The sequence below is a fragment of the Orcinus orca genome, chromosome 13, assembly GCF_937001465.1.
Source record: "Orcinus orca chromosome 13, mOrcOrc1.1, whole genome shotgun sequence".
In the NCBI taxonomy this organism is placed as follows: domain Eukaryota; kingdom Metazoa; phylum Chordata; class Mammalia; order Artiodactyla; family Delphinidae; genus Orcinus; species Orcinus orca.
In genome coordinates, this window is record NC_064571.1 from 48,870,056 (window position 1) to 48,885,872 (window position 15,817).

The window sequence follows — 15,817 nt, forward strand, 5'->3', positions numbered from 1 at the left end:
GGACAGACATATCCAGGACAGACTATCATTGATAACATATCTAATAATACATTTAAATTTAGAAATTTATTCAAATTTTCAACTTTTTCATGAAATTCTTTAGAATTAGACATTCTAGCTCTACTTTTTTTTTTTTTTTACTGTTAAAATTTATTGCAATAGGGCAGAACTCAGGATGAGGCATAATGAAAAAACATTTATTTTATTAGTGTTCTCCTTCCTACTGATACTAGTAATCTCTAACAAATATCTATTATTTAAATAAACTTTTCCAGCTTAGCAAAATATATTTTGCTTTTTTTATTTTACATATAAATGCTATGTCCAGTTTATTGATGTACTAGATTCTTAAACCATATAGGGTCTTCAGTTCATGTTGACATTGTAGATTTTTCTTTTCTATAACCTAGACCCTCAGAGACACAGGAGTTGTAAAGTCTCATCTTACCAGCAACTTATAGATATTCAAATGGCTAGAGTGCAGAATTTAATCCTCAGTAGACTCATGCTGAGCTTTAATCCCTAGCAGAGAGACCTGCTCCTGCCTTTCATTATCATTATCAGGAAGGTTGTGTCAATATAATTCCACTTTCACTGAATGCCATCTATAAACTACAAGCTGGTACTGAATCCTCCTTCATCAAAGCCTAACGTGTTCATCTATGTGAGGTATAGGTTTACTAAGATACACCTGTTCAACCTGAGATACAGTTTCCCTAAGCATAAGAGATGATCATGAAACAAGAATTCACAATTCTTTATAAAGTACCTTAGTCAATGCTGTTTTAAAAAAAATAGAAATATTCAACAAGGTTGACATTTTGGTTATTTATCCAAAAAAGGGAGAAATAAAGCAAACAAACAAAGAAATGTAATTTGGATTCTGGTTTAACTCATCACTACTCGCATTGGCAGGGGTCAAAAGGGGGTTTTGATTATTAAGAACGAAATTTTTCCCTCCCCTATCCTCCTTATGTCTAATGGGCAAGATTGAAAGGGAAGGCAGAGAACTCTGTGTGCCCCTGGCAAAAACTCCCTGCTTCCCCAATCCCCACTGTCCAATGATCACAGCCTGTGGTCAAGTCTAACATCTTAGAGGGACAACAATTGAGAGTTCTCCATTATTTGCCACTTCCACTGTATTGTTTCAATACAGTGTATTCCACTGTTCTGTTTCAATAACAGTGTAAATAATTACACTGTTATTGAAACAGAACATCTCATTGATATTTGGATTTTTTAACAAGCTGTATAACAAAAACTTTTGACTCACCTATTCAAATCTCATGCCCTTGTTTTGAACTCTCAGCATCACTCATCTTTTTATTCTATAGTTTTGCCTTTTCCAGAATGTCATTTAATTGGAAACACACAATATATACCATTTTGCATATTGACTGCTGTCACTTAGCACTATGCATTTTAGGTTCATCTATGTCATTTTGTGGCTTGATAGCTCATTTCTTTTTGCTGATGAAAAACTGTCCATTGTATGGCTATACCACAGTTTGCTTATCTATTCACCTGTTAAAGGACATCTTGGTTCCTTACAGGTTTGGCTATCGTGAATGAGGCAGCTATAAGCATAAGCTACAGGGTTTTGTGTGGACATGAGTTTTAGAACAGTTTAAATACCCAGAAGTGTGACTGCTGGATCATATAGCAAGATTATGTTTAACTTTGTAAGAAACGACCAAACTCTCTTCGAGTGGCCATATATTTTGTACTCATACCAACAATGAATAAGAGTTTCTCTTGCTCCACAACCTCACCATCAACTATTATTATCAGTTTTTTTGGATTTTAACCATTCTAATAGGTATGTATTGGGATCTTGTTGTTGCCTTTTTTTTTTTTTTGGAGTATAGTTGCTTTACAATATTGTGTTAGTCTATACTGTACAGCAAAGTGAATCAGCTATACGTATACATATATACCCCCTTTTTTGGATTTCCTTCTCATTTAGGTCACCACAGAGCATTGAGTAGAGTTCCCTGTGCTATACAGAAGGTTCTCATCAGTTTTCTATTTTATACATAGTATCAATAGTGTATATATGTCAATCCCAATCTCCCAATTCAGCCCACCCCCCTCCTTTCCCCCTTGGTACCAATAAGTTTGTTCTCTGTGTCTAGAGACATGGATGGACCTAGAGACTGTCACACAGAGTGAAATAAGTCAGAAAGAGAAAACCAAATATCGTATATTAATGCATATATGTGGAATCTGAAAGAATTGGTATAGACGATCTTATTGTTGTCTTAATTTGAAGCTTTCTAATTATAAATGATGTTGAGCCTTATTTGTCATATGCTTATTTGTTATCTGCATATCTTGTTTGGTGAGGTGTCTGTTCAAATATTGCCCATTTTTAAAGAAATGGATTGTCTATATTCTTACTTGAGCTTTAAGAGTTCTTTGTTTATTTTGGATAACAGTCCTATATCTGACACGTGTTTGTCAAAGCTTTTCTTCCCCCCAGTTTTTGGCTTGTCTTTCCAGTCTCTTAACAGCATCTTTTTCAGAGAAGTTGCTATTTTAGTGAAGCCCAACTTAACAGTTTTTTCCTTCATTGATTATGCTTTCGTCTTTTACCTAAAAACTTATTGAGATACCATTCCACACATTCACTAGGTGGCTATAATAATAATATTAGAAAAAAATGAAAAATGACAAGTAAAAATGTTGCCACCACTGTAGAAATAGTTTGCCCATCCCTTGAAAAGTTATACACAGAATTTCATATGACCTAGCAATTTTACTTCTAAGCATAACTCAAAAGAACTGAAAATAGGTACTGAAACAAATTCTTGTACATGAATGTTTATAGTAGCATTATTCACAATGTCCATTAACAGACGAATGAATAAACAAAAGTGTCATATTCATACAATGGAATATTATTCAGTTAAAAAAAGAATGAAATACTAATACATCCTGCAACATGGATGATTATTGAAAACATGCTAAGTGAAAGAAGCCAAATATTAAAGATGACATACTGTATAATTCCATTTGTACAAAATAACCCAAATAGGTTTATCAGTAGAAACCGAAAGCAAATTAGTGGTTGCAGGTGAATGGGGAGTGACAACTTAACCTGTACAGGGTTTCCTTTGGAGTAATTAAAATATTTTGGAACTTGATAGAAATGATGGTTGCACAACATTGTGAATGTACTGAATGCTTCTGAACTGTACACTTTAAAATGGTTAATCTTATGTCATGTGAATTTTGTCTCTAAAAAACGACAAGAAGAAAAAAAAACTCATTGCCAATTCCAAGGTCACCTAGTTATTCTCATATGTTTTCTCCTAGAAATTTTATAGTTTTGTCTATTTTTATTAGTGTTTTAAACAATAAGATTTTTTAAAATAATAATAAATGTTCCAAGCTAAATATATATTTTAGAGCAGCGGTCCCCAACCATTTTGGCACCAGGGACCAGTTTCGTGGAAGACAATTTTTCTATGGACGGTGGGGGGGATGGTTTAGGTGGTAATGAGAGCTATGGTTCAGGCGGTAATGCAAATGATGGGGAGCGGCAGATGAAGCTTCACTTGCCCGCCTGCCACTCACCTCCTGCTGTGCAGCCCAGTTCCTAACAGGCTGCAGATCAGTACCGGTCCACGGCCCAGGGGGTGGGAACCCCTGCTTTAGAGTATATATTTTGGAGTATATATTTTCTTAGTTACCTAATAATGTAGTTTTGCACATTCTTTTTTAAACAACTTAATGCAATTAGAATTTAATAAAATGTATTTTTATATATTAATTTTACTTTTCTACATTCTTCATTTATTCTAATATATCCATGTTTGTTTGTATAATAAATAATTTCTAGAGTTTTTAAATAAAAGGTAAACTTATTGGGCAATGTATGGAATAAAAACAAGAAACTAGTTATTTTATGATGCCTATTATAAATTAAAATATACAGAAATGGAAGTTTTTTGATTGCCATAATGAAAGGCAAGTTTAACTAGCATGTGTTGATTAAAAATACTTACACCTCTTTATATTTCCCTAATTATTGGGTCTGCATGACAAGCATACAAAATTAAAATTCTAATAAATTACAAAGAAAATTTTATTATCAAACAAATTCAAAATAATATGTTCTCCAGTTTGTCCTCTTTGAAATAGAAAAGAACATTATAAATGTGCAATACATGTTCAGAGAGATCAAACCAGAATTTACATTTTACTTTACATTAAGAACCTGAAAATTAATACTAGGAGGCTGGAGCCACCCTCAGTTGTGGTATTAATAAGTCATTATGAATTAGTTTTAATATTTATTATCCTTTAGTCACATTTTTCATCCTTAATATTGAATATAAATCTTTGAATCATCTAAAATGTTATATTTTATTGTTTGGATTACACAACTAAGTTCATTAAAGTTAGGAAAGGAAATAACCAAATAAAAGTGACTCAAAGCAAAGAGCATGAAGGCATTAGTAATATCATCAGAGTGACCTTCTTTACTGAATTCTAGCTAGAACTGGCAGCCCTTCACTAGAATGTGATAGCTAGGCCATTGGGTAACTTTTTCCACTGAATAAGGTAATATTTTCCACTGAATATTTTATATGACAGTGGTATAATTGGGATATTAGTATATTTGGTTCAATGCCTGCCAAATTTTTCAGAAGCCATGGAGATATTAAGTTAGTTAATTAAAATAATCTGTTTCCGGTGATATAAGAAAGATACATTGTTGTAAAGAAGGCTGTTTCATCATGTACAGGGGACAAAATATTTGGAGGAGAATAAAGATAATTTTATTAAGAATGCATATGAATGGCTACAGTAGCTTCAACAATAGGAATAAGTGCATCCAGCTATATCTGAAGTCCTTAGAAATAAAGATCTCAGAATACATTAGATTTTTCAGACGTATTTTCTATATAGAGTTTGAAGAACTTTCTGGCATGTTGGGCTTGATAAGAGTCTCACATAGCTCTTTGGCACATGCTGTTCTTGACACAAATCATATACCATTACCTAAGAGAAACCTCAGCTTTGCTTGCTTCCTTTTCCTTGCTAAGGTCTGAATAGTGAATACACAATGTTTTAGAAAGTATTCACTCTGATCTGACAAAAATAGGAAATCGTTTTCCTGTGTTACTCCCTTTGTTGTTCCTTGGCATACTTACCTCATATCATAAGCTCATGATAAGGACTTAAAATGTGATCAAATCCATAATGTTCAAATCTTACTTTGAATAGCATTCGTCTCTGTTTCTAACACATGCCCTATCCTAGCTCCAAATTCTCAAAAACTGCTGAGGTCTGAGAGAACCAATAGATATCACTCTTCTTCTGCTTCTTGATTTTTAGACTAATAGATGAAGTCACAGGAAGAGACCATTTTCCTTATGAAGAAGTTCCCACGCCCACCACCACATGTGGTACTGAGATTGGCCTGACTGAGTTGGATCTAATGTGATGACTTCAATTTGGGCACTCAGGCATTTCTTAGGCTGAAAGACCACCTGACAATCCAATAACGCAGACTAATCTCTCACAAGGCAGCACAAGGCAAAAGGTTCAGAAGTAGCAATGACTAATTCAGACAGTTAAGGTTAGGAGTGATTACTAGCTCCCTATTTGGGTTGATTACCCACCAGCCTAGTTCAGCTTTGCTGAATAAGTAGGACTGAGAAAAAGAAAGATTGTACACCACCCACAGCCATAATGTCAAGTTTAAAGTGGGTCACCTCCCTTGCTGAATAAATTGAATAAATAACACAATCATGACTCTGAATCTCACACTTTGACATGTGTAAGCAATAATGAACTAAGTTTTGCATGCGTCTACTAGAGGAAAGAAGTAGAGATTTTTGCAAGCCAGGCATCTGTAGCAGGTGTGTCAATGGAACCTACTTCCTGTTTCTAATACAGCTGCACATGTTTCTGGCAGGCAGCTTGAATTTGTGCCCCTCAACCTCAGTGATTTCATTTGCTTGGCTCTAGATTCTGGCATGTCTATGCATAAATTGTCAACTTTATTAAAGCTATAAAAGGCCTGAGTGTTAACATCAAGCATGCAGATGCAGTGCTCCCTTAGCCAAGCACACTTCCTGGACCACCACAATAGTGCAGCTGCAACCATTGTGAGCCATTAGCAGTGACATTCTGTAAATCTTAATCTATTAAACAGTGGCACCGTCATGAGTTGATACAAGGTAAAAAGTTGCTATTTCAGTTAGCTAGTGGGTAGATCTCTATAAATATGCTATTTTCCCCTTAGAGTCTAAGTTATGTACTTGAAGTCAAAACGTTATTTATAAAAATGGATAATTTGTAATTGCTAATTTAGCAATAATTTGGTGAATTTTTTGTTAGCCTGTCTTTTGCTATCTCATAGTGTTTTACTTGAAAAGTGGAAAATTATTTTGAAGTCAGAACTTCTATTTCATCTGCTTCTAATGATACAGAGATTTGTTATCTTTGAAGGCAAAATTTGTGGGTCCTCTTTGTCTTTTTGGTTCCTGAAAATTGATTCACATTTCTTCAGATCATTCTGTTGAACAGTGCCAAGAAGAACAGAGTCAGTCAAGATACAGTAAATTAATATCACTTAATTATAATTTAAATACCAAAAGATCAGTGTCAGACTTTGATAAGTAAAGAAGAAATAAGCCAAACATGGCCATAATACTAATTTATTTCAAGTATTTAAAAAAACGGTGTTAAGATGACTGAAAAACATTATTGGCCTGAGTGAATAAACCTTCATAAATTTAGAAGTCATTAACACAGAGACATTTAATAAATTAACTGAATATCAAAAAGATCTATTATTAGGGCATCCTTCCCAAAACTATTTCTTTTTAACCTGGTATGTGTTATTTGTGTACTATGCCCAGGGGATACAATGGTAAAGAAAATATATGGTATCTGTCCTCCCTCCTGAAACTTGTATTTAGTCTTATAGTCTACCATGGTTACTAAATGAACTTTGAAATTCATAGAATGCCATTTCTCTAAATATGATTATAGTCATAACTCTCTAAATCAGTAGGAATTTATTTATTTTTAAGTTTTCTATTGCTGCTATAACAAATTACACAGATTTAGTGGCACAAAACAACACACACTAATCTTATAGTTCTGGAGGTCAGAAGTCCTAAAATCAAGGTTTCAACATGCTATTCTCCTACTGGACACTCAAGGGAAGAATCTATTTCCTTGCCTTTTGCAGCTTCTAGAGAAAGCCTACATTCCTTGTTCCTTGGCTTGTGATCTCCTTCCTCCATTTTCAAAGTCAGAAGCAGGACAGTATCTTTAAATTTCTCTCTGTCTCACCTCAGCTTCTATTGTCACATTTTCTTTTCTGACTTTGACCCTCCTACCTTCACTTATAAGTACCTTTTGTGATTACACTGGTTTCACCAGGATAATTCAGAAGAGTCTCCTGATCTTGAAATCCTTAACTTAGTCACAACTGGAAAGTGCCTTTTGCCAGGTAAGGTAACATATTTGCAGGTTCCAGGGATGATGATGTAGACATCTTTGAAGAGCTATTACTTTGCCTATCACAAACTCTTTACATTAGGGTGACCCACTCATTATCATAGTTGATAATCTATTATATATTAACACAACATGTGGATGAAAAGTTGAGTTACCTAAATATTTTTCTTAAATATCTCACAGCCTGAAAATTTTTGGAATAACCTGGATGATGGACTGAAGTTAAAAATTTTTTTCTTGCAAGTTGACTGCTACATCTAAATTTACATATATTTATCTCAATGGAACTTTATAGCTTTTGTCCTGAAATGGTAAGAAAAATCATTGATGTCTCCCAACCTTATTCTTTAATTTTCACAATTAACTACCATGATGTGTGAATGTGCCATGTATCTGCTTTTTTACCTGGCTCCTTTTTCTAGGTAGCTGAGTAAGAATATAAGGAAAGTGAATTACATTGATTTCATTAATACTAGAGAAATCAAATTTAAGTTAATTATTTTAATTGTCTCTACCTGTGACAGTTAACTTTCTGTGTCAACTTGCATGGGTCACAGTGTCCAGATATTTGGTCAGATGTTATTCTACATGTTTCTGTGAGGATGTTTTGGAGATGTTAAGGAGATTTACATTTAAATCGATGGACTTTTGGTAAAACAGATTGCCCTCCATAATGTGAATAGATGTCTAAAGAAAGCCAATTAGCTGATGCCTTGAGTAGAACAAAAGGCTGATCTCCTGTGAGAAAGAGGAATTTCTACAGCAGACTGCTGCAGAATTTCTGCTGCAGGAATTTCTGCAGCAGACTGCATTTGGACTTGAATGTTTTTCCTGAGTCTCCAGCTTGCTGGCCTCCCCTATTAGATTTTGAATTTGCCAAGCATCCCCAGTTGTGTGAGCCAACTCTTTAGAATAAATCTCTTTCTACATATATACACATCCTATTGGTTCTATTCTTTGGGGAACCCTAACATCCTACCTAAGATTAAAGTTATCTGCAGTTTGAGGTAACCAGTTTAAATTCTTAAAATAACATATTAGAGTTATTTCTTAGTAGTTATCTATTGCTGCATAACTAATTATGCCAAAACATAGCAATAAACATTACTGTCATACATTTTCTGTGGGTTAAGAATCTGGGAGTAGCTTAGCTGGCTGGTTCTCATTTAGAGTCTTTTATAAAACTGCAACCAGGTGTTATGTTAGTCAAGGCTGCAATCATTTGAGGTTTGACTGGGACTGGAGGTTCAGAAACTAAGTTCACTCACATGGCTATGGCTGGAAGCTTCAATTCCTTGCTGCTTGGGCCTCACCATATAATTGCCTAACATTTGTCCGCTGGCTTCTCTCAGGGTATGTGGTCTAAGAGATAGAAAGCAAAACTGTGCTACTTTATATGGCCTAGTATTCTAGTCACATACTGTCACCAGTGAGTAGTTATTCTTTAAAAGTGAGTCACTAAGCCCAGTCCACACTCAAAGAGGGGGGACTACATAAGGGTATAAATATCTAAAGGGTAGGAATCATTGGGACCATCTTGGATGCCGGCTACCAATATTTTTGGAGGAGTAAAGGGCTTTGAAACGTTTAATACTTATGCCCTATGGTTTAAATAATGATGAACAGGGGTTGGCAAGCTACATCTTGGGAGTCAAATCCATCTGAAGGCTTATATTTTTATGGCCTTTGAACTTAGAATGTTTTTTCACATTATTAGAGGATTAAAAAAAAAAAAAGAAAGAATATGTGACAGTGACCATATGTGATTAGAAAAGCTTAAAACATTTACCATCTGGTTCTTTATAGAAAACTCTGCCAATCCCTGGTTGTCAGGAACAATATTTGAGGCAATATCAGTATCATCACAGTTATCTGTAATCAGTTAAGCAAATATGAATTTGCTAACTATATTATCCTAGGCCTACATTTTGTTTTCATTTATACAAGCCAGCAATAAACTTTTGTAATTACTGTTGTAGTTTTTTGTTGTTTTTAAAATTTTCTGTAATATCAACTCACATTAGTAATTAAAGAGATGGTTGTCAACTCAAAAATGAAACCATTCTCTTTTAGGAAGCCCTTGGTATCAAATTCACACTAAATTTCACTATTTCTTCAGCCGAGCCAACTCAAGAGTGGAATAAGCACAAAAGAACCATAACTAATACTGCTCTCAATGCATCAGAATTCCTTATATACAGATCAATCGCTCCCCCTGGGCTCTACCACTCTCCTTTTGGGGCTACTATGTTCATAGAGTTTTTTTGTGTTTATTTCTCAGAATGACCATTACGCTGTGGATCAGTATTGCAGAAACCAATTTTTACTCCAAAGAGGTTTATTCCTATTGATCCTAGAAGTTCTGCTATTTGAGATATTTCTCCACTGTATGGAAACATAAAGTCAAAACATATTTACTAAAAACTATATGTTAAATATATTTTATGTACTGTGGGGATCACAAAGAAATAAAAGGCTGTCACAGTGTAATTCATAGGCCAGTGGGGGAGCAAACATTTGCAAATGCAAAACTGGCTAACAAACAAGCCAATATGAGTGAAGTGCTAAGTCAGTGCTACACAGACGAAAGGTATAGAAAACATGTCCAGACGAATCTCCTACACTTTAAAAGTAGGTCACTGTGTGATATTTGAGCTTATGGTCATGCTAGAATTTTGTTAAATACATGAAACCTGGACTTATCTTTTGGACAGAAGTAGAGGAATAAAAACTCAATATTTGATTTTGCCTTATTCACCATTAATATTTCCTTTAGCACCAACAGCCAAGGATGACTAAGAATTTAACTGTCCCAAACCTATTTCCAGAAAGCACCTGTTAATTATTCATAACATAAAAATCAAAGATAAGAGCTACTGCTGTGATGATACCATGAATATTTTCATCATCCTTAAACAGCTGTCCAGCTAACATAATGTAACTGAACTGGTGAGAAATTAAACCTCTAATTGTTGCAGAGGCTATGGATGAAGCAATCAGAGACTATCAGATGGAATGAAACAAATGATTATTTTAAAATGATTTTGTGTGTGTGTGTTTACTCAATTTTAATTCCTATATTAATTGATAATTGTGCCTATGTTGAATACTTTCCTAAAACATTAAACCAAACACTATTCAGGCTTTTAAAAATTGTTTTCCTTTTTTTTTTAAGTAAGCAAATTTATTTGGTTTCCTAAGGTAGGGCTCCTCTGTATATTTGATGCATGTGCTTTTGTGAAACTGAACATCAGAAAGGAGCAAGGAGGTTGTTAGAAATAAAACTTTTTTCCATCCCCTCCAAAATTTAGTTAACCTTCCTTCCCACCTTATCAAAGCAATTATCTGATACATGTGAAAGTTAAATTGGTATAAGTATAAATGTATATTCGCAGGTCTGCCTGAAATTTCTATCTGATTTGAACATTGGAAATGCTTCTTTAAAAGGTAGATTTGTTTGTGGTCTTCTTAGGAGAAAATCTAATGTCATACATTTATTTCAGGCAGGAATAATTTTCTGAAAAGAACACTGAAGAACTAAAGGCTTGATGAAGTATTCAGTTCTAAAAGTTCCCAGACAATTTGAAAATGTCAAGACATGCATTATTCTGTTTATATTAAACAACCTGTCAGCCCAGCACATTTGTGAAAAATAACAGTGGTTATTTGTTTGCTATTTCCAATGTCTCTTCATTTAACTCAAAATGTCCCTCCCCCAACCAGAGCGTGCATTAAAAAAAAATTCTTTAAAACAATGTAGTACCTTATAGTCACTTAACAACATTATTGTTTAAACTTGAAGAGAGCTAGTGATATTGCCCTTACTATAGACTGAATGTTTGTATTCTACCAAAATTCATATATTGAAACTTAATGCCCAATGTGACGTTATTTGTAGTGAAACCTTTGGGAGGTGATTTGGTCATGAGGGCGCAGCCCACATAAATGGGATTAGCATCCTTATAAAAGAGACCCCAGTGCTTCCCTGGTGGCGCAGTGGTTGAGAGTCCGCCTGCCGATGCAGGGAACACGGGTTCGTGCCCCGGTCCGGGAAGATCCCACATGCCGTGGAGCGGCTGGGCCCGTGAGCCATGGCCGCTGAGCCTGCGCGTCCGGAGCCTGTGCTCTGCAACGGGAGAGGCCACAACAGTGAGAGGCCTGCGTACCGCAAAAAAAAAAAAAAGACCCCAGACAGCTCCCTCACCCCTTTTTCCAACACCTTAATCTTGGACTTCCCAGCCTCCCAGGCCATGAGAAAAAAAATTCTGTTTTTTATATGCCACCCGGTCTTGGTAGTTTTTTTATAAGCAGACTGAATGGACTAAGACAGCAATGTAACTCAAAAAGTAGTCAAGAAATGTAGAATATGAATAGAAAGTAATATCACAAAAAAAGAGGATTAATCTAAAGAGAAAATGGTCTTCATATGATACATAGGGTCTAATTTTGGTACTGTGAATGTACACACACTAGCTATATTAAAAATACTTAATCAAATTCACCTAATAACCTTTTATAATAATACACATTGTCTTATTTCAGCTGAACCCGTGGGTGTAATTTTCAATTAAGATATCTTTAGTTAAGACATCATGCTAGGTAGACACTATGGAGGAAACAGAGAAGGGGCTCTTTAAGACATGGTGCCCGGCTTGTCAAGCTGCAATCACTAGGAAACTGAAGAGAATACAAAGAAATCAAAATAAAAGCCAAGATAGCTGGCCAGCATATAAAGGTGGGAGGAGTTAGATCTGTGATGTTCCTGAGAATTGAGGTTAAAATGAATAAGGATATAAGGTCAGAAACTGGATTTTCAGAAATATCTGTGCATCATGAACCATACAATGTCTTTCACTTCTCTTAATGGCTAGTGAATTCTCTGAAATATCCCCCAGGTAAAAATTAACCCTATGAAAATGGGTAAAATATAACCAATAGACTTTTTTTTTTTTTTTTTTTTTTTTGCGGTATGCGGGCCTCTCACTGTTGTGGCCTCTCCCGTTGTGGAGCACAGGCTCCGGATGTGCAGGCTCAGCAGCCATGGCTCACAGGCCCAGCCGCTCCGCGGCATGTGGGATCCTCCCAGACCGGGACACGAACCCGTGTTCCCTGCATCGGCAGGCGGACTCTCAACCACTGCACCACCAGGGAAGCCCCTAACCAATAGACTTTTAAGAACATAGCTATATTCACAAAAAAGTAAGGGAAGTACACAAGGACTGTCTTAGTCATTTGGGCTGCTATAACCAAAGTACCACAAGCTTAGTGGCTTGAAGAACAAGCATTCATTTTTCTCAGTTCTGGAGGCTGGGAAATCCAAAATCATGGCACAAGTCTGGTAAGGGCCAGCTTCTTATTGACCACCAATGTCTTACATGGCTAAAAGGGCAACGGACCTCTCTAGAACCTCTATTATAAAGGCACTAATCCCATCAAAATAAAACAGGGAGATGGAAATGGAACCCAGAATGCTAATTTGATTCTAAAGGGTTGATTCTGTAGTTGTCCAAGGACTTCCACTTATTCCAGGAAATGAAGAAACTATAGAGCTGTGGGTTTACTGTCTGTTTTGAGCCAGAATTTTGGCCTGAGCTAGGAGGAAGGCTGAACTGCAGCTCCCAAGTAAAGTCAAGATCATGGAAGCTGCATATTCAGTGAAAAGCAAACTAAAGAATAAAATTTAAATTCATATTTGCAAAGCAGAAATAGAGTCACAGATGTAGAGAACAAACTTAATATTACCAAGGGGGTAAGGGGGGGGTGGAATTGGGAGATTGGGATTGACATACATACAATACTATGTATAAAATAAATAACTAAAGAGAACCTACTGTATAGCCCAGGGAACTCTACTCAATGCTCTGTGGTGACCTAAATGGGAAGGAAATCTAAAAAAGAGTGGATATATATAAACCTTTAACTGATTCACTTTGCTGTACAGCAGAAAATAACACAACATTGTAAATCAACCGTACTCCAATAAAAATTAACAGAAACAAGAATAAAATTTAAAATAAAGTCCTTCCCCCAGCAAAGGGAGATTATAAAAATCTTTCCGTTAAAGTTTTTTTTTTTTTAATAATCTCCTCAAAGAGGTCTTGAGAATGAATTTACACTATTTGTGATGATTCAAGCTGAGAATTGAAACTAAAATGGTCATAAATTGTTGGTAATCTAGGGACTCTGGCAGAAGTAATACAAAACCTTTCCAGAGGAATATATCCTGAAACAAGGCTAGGAATATTCCTCAGAGAAACTTGACTGCTGGCGAGAGCATTTATTGGAATTATTGATTTAAAAAGTATAAAATTATTATGAAAACTAAAAGAAAAAGCTAAAATTTGGAAATTTTTAAAATACCTCAAATAAACCTAAATTCAAATAAAATCATATTTGAAATAATAAAATATTCAGAACTATACAAAAATGAAAATGGTATCTAACAAACTAATGAGATGAAGCTTATTTGACAAGTAATGGTAAGTGTATAGCTATATACTTCTATTAGAAGATCAAAGCCCCAAAATTAAGTTAAGATGATAAATGAGCAATAAAAATAGATTAAAAAAAATTTTAAATACAAAGAATGACAAAGATAAAAGCCTAAAGTAATATGTGAATAATAATGTTATTCAATAAAAATATATTGAATAACAATACTAAAAATAATAACAGTAATAGTAACTAGCATTTATAAAGCTGTTACTATCTGCCAGGTACCACTTTTATTTTTATTAATTCATTTAATAAACCACAACATGTAGACTACAGTTAATATTACAGTTTAAAATTAGGAAAACAAAAACAGTAGAGAACTTTCTGAGGTTTACTTGTAAAACAATTAGTAAAATAGATGAACCACTGCTGACGTTAATCAAGAAAAAAACAGAAGGTACAAATACATAACATTAAGATAAAAATGGAAAATGTAAGTTTTAGTGCCAATATTAAAATAATTATGCATATACTTTGAATAATGTTATGCTAATAAATTGACAAAATAAGATGAAGTAGATTTTTTAAAAACTAAAATCTATCAAGATGACACAAAAGGAATATAAAATCTGAATAAATTAATAGCCATTTAAAAAAATTACCTTGGTAGTACTTAAAAATCCAACCACAAATTGTTCTGTCAAGCCTGTATAATTTCACAGATGATTTCTGCCAAACTTTCATGGAAAATAGAATTTCAGTCTTACCTAAATCTTTCTAAATAATATAAAATGAGGAGTTCATTTTCTGAGGCCCATATAACCTTGATATCCAAAACAAACTAGGGCAGTATAAAAATTAATACTGCAAGCCAATATCACTTAGGAACATAGATATGATCATTCCAAACATAAAATTTAGATCAAAATACCCATGCATTTTGAAAAGGATCAAGGTGATGTTATCTTAGAATACAATTATGGCTTCATTTTGCAAGTTATATTAAGATAATTCATACAATACTACATTATAAAAAAATACACCATATGATCATCTTAACAGAAACGATAATATTATTTGATAAAACTCAACTTACATTCATATTATAAGTACTTACCAAACTAGTAATAGAAAAGAACATTCTTAATATGGTAAGAGATACCTATAAAAATCTGCAACAAACATTAAAATCAATGGTAAAATATTAGAGGTACTTTGTTAAAATCAAAGAATGAGAAATGTCTGTGTTCATCTAATCATCAAGTAAGACAATACAAGTTATAAGGAGTTGAAAGTATATGTATTTTTTTTTAAGTCCTTGATGCAGATTTTCCACAGATTACTGTTTTGTATGTTGTAAAACATTATATAGTGGCACCACATTATATCTAGTTTCTTCAAATGTGCTATTTTCCTTAATGATGTATTTTTGGAATTCATTCAAATGGACTGACTACTCTCTGTTATATTTTACTTATAGGTAACATTGTATGACAAATCCATAGAAAAAGACCCAACTGGTCCTTCAGATCCATTATTAGAATTAAAAAGAGAGTTTAGTAAGGTGGCTAGTAGTTACATGAGCAATAAAAAATAAAAGGTACATACCTATATTACAGCAAAGTTATCAAATATTAAGATACTATTTATACAAACAATACTAATATAAAGTAATTAATAAATCCAATGAAAAATATGCAATCTTTTGTAGAGAGAACTGTAAAACATTAATAAAGTTCTAAATGAACTGTGTAATTCACATAGAAAGCTGTAAATAGTTCTACCTGTTTTTTTGCAACAAAGCAGCTCTGATAATCAAGTTGATAATTTTAAAATGATAATGATATAAAAGTTTGCCACTAAAGACATGTTAAAAGTATAAGATAAACTGTGACCC